The 2421-nt window shown below is 33.5% G+C and overlaps 1 long non-coding RNA gene across 1 annotated transcript; it reads right to left on the reverse strand.

Moving 5' to 3' along the window:
- On the reverse strand, positions 1–822 carry LOC117329355. Its single transcript, XR_004533155.1, has 2 exons — positions 759–822; positions 1–417 (listed from the first exon to the last, which is right to left on the reverse strand). It is a non-coding gene; the product is annotated as an uncharacterized LOC117329355 (long non-coding RNA).
- Between the last annotated feature and the right edge of the window lie 1599 nt (positions 823–2421).

Raw genomic sequence — 2421 nt, forward strand, 5'->3', positions numbered from 1 at the left:
CAGATTTTGATGATTTTATTGATGTCAGCAATGACATCATGAAAAGCAATCAAGATGTCATAACGTTTTGTGCTCTGATAAAAACAAACGATGAATATAATATTATTATGTTCTCTCAAATGCAATTGACAGTTTGTAATGGTTTTTCCTAGTTATGCATAGGGAAAAAGATAATGGTGTGCAAAGTGGGAATATGAATTGGAACACACTGTATGATCGTGCCACCATAATATAGTAACGTCTTAATGGGATATATTTTTGAGTTAACAAAAGAAGCACTTGCACTTTCTTCTTGGAAGGAAACACTAAACGTCTTGGTCCTGATTCAAAACACATTTAATATTTCTTCAAGGAGTTGTCTTGGAATCCTCGCTTCAAAATTCTTCGTGAAAAGGATATTCTGGATGTTCGTTGTACCTGGGACAAATAACCAATAAAGTATAACCAGCGACAATAAGACAATGTTCTAGCTACATTGAATTACGTGTGATTTAGTTCACAGAGTGACATGATTAGAACAATCTAACTAAAACTACATATAGAAGAAAGTCTCCATTTCATTTTGAGTAACAACTACTTTTTCAGGCCTGCCTGCATATTCTGATATTTTCGCAAGTGCATCGCTCCAAAAATATCAATATTCTGAATCAGATATATTATTTTTCAGGGAATGTAACTACGTTTCGCTACTTTTTTTGAACACTCTATTATTATGATATTAATGGATCCATTTTACACATTATCTATGACAATCCTACTTTTGTAAGATGAATCGACGTTCTCCATTGTCAAGTTCGTCTATCTTATTCATGTCGTTTTCACTCAAAGAAAAGTCGAAAATCTGCAAACCAAAATGATTCCTTATGTATTTTTGCTTGATATATTTGAGGACATTAACTGTCTAATAAACAATTGTATCTAACTTATTGACCTTTTGTCAAGCTCGTAAATGTATTATTGATAGTGTTATGAGTATCTGGACAAGAATCATACGATATGTAATGTTGACTTTTATCTTTAAAATTTTCAAAGTTCATATCTACCTGCAAGTTCTCTTTCATCCTCTTTGGGTTTTCGGATTTCGGAACCACAGATATACCCCTCTGTACAAGGTTCCGAAGAAGAATCTTTGGGCAAAAATGTTTGTTTATTGTGTATGATAATGTATGGAATGTTTCAACCAAAACTGTGTGTATGATGTGAGTGGCGTATCAAAATATCCACCGTTACCTAAACACAAGATTTAGAAACATCTAACATCGGTCAAATCTATCTATTGCCATGATCATTACTTGATGTTTTCTATATTGAACAGGTTGAGCCAAAATATAGCTACATAAGTTGAGGAATGGGTTTAAGAGCTCGTGAGTTGGAAGGCCGGTCAGCGTAAGAGTCATTTAGTTGTCTTCCTTCGTCATTTTTATCACTGTTATATATCTAATTATATATACAATGTATCATATGCACTATGTATTGTTGATAAGAAGGTAGGGATTATCTCCTGTCGAAGTTGTACTGTGATAAATATGCATAAATATATTTATATAGTTTTGTTTTCCCAAAATGTGCGTTTTGCAAATTATATACGTGCCATGTTTACTCACCTGCCCTGGTGTGCGTTTATATTTCCCGGCAATATCCACAATAATCGGATGTTCCACCAAATTATCCTTCGATTGAACCATACTAGGAAATTGAATATTTTATTACCATTATGACCTATTCGCATTCAGTCCGTTAAATACGAACAAAAACAGCCTCTATTGTAATTGATATGTGCAAAAACCTATCAAGAATGATCATTAACGATCTGGAATATTATTATCTATTTTACTTTATTTCTTTCGGTCCCATGAAGAATGGTGACCCTAGAGGGCAGAACGCTTCCAGTAGGATATTCCTGGATTTACAAAACTCGTGGAGTTTCTTCTGGGGTAATCTGGCATGTGCCTCTACCTGCATTAACAGATTGTATAATTAAGTGATTACAAAATGTCCTTTTAATCAATATGCATACATAGATTATATTCCAAAACCGAAACATCTGCAATTTGAGAGGGACAAAAAGAAGTTAATTAGTCTCCAGACGTTTCTAATCAACTGTAACCAACTACTTCACATATATATATCTCATATGTATACAAATAACAAACACTGGGCAGCAGCGTACTTTCTTGTGTCATGTCTACTATGATGACAGTACAGATCAATAAATGGACGTTTTATCTGTTTAGTCCACCTAGCGACGAGAAATCAGCTTATATTTGTCTTTTAGTACCATCACGTCATTTTTCCCTTTTTTTATTGTATGTTTTATAGACAAAATAAAGTCTATAATTTGTTATACTAATCATTGTTATCATTGCCTCTAATATCTAAACAACTGCAGTCAGTTTGACTTTTTATTCGGACACGTTACCT

Source organism: Pecten maximus, chromosome 6 (assembly GCF_902652985.1).
Source record: "Pecten maximus chromosome 6, xPecMax1.1, whole genome shotgun sequence".
NCBI classification, from domain to species: domain Eukaryota; kingdom Metazoa; phylum Mollusca; class Bivalvia; order Pectinida; family Pectinidae; genus Pecten; species Pecten maximus.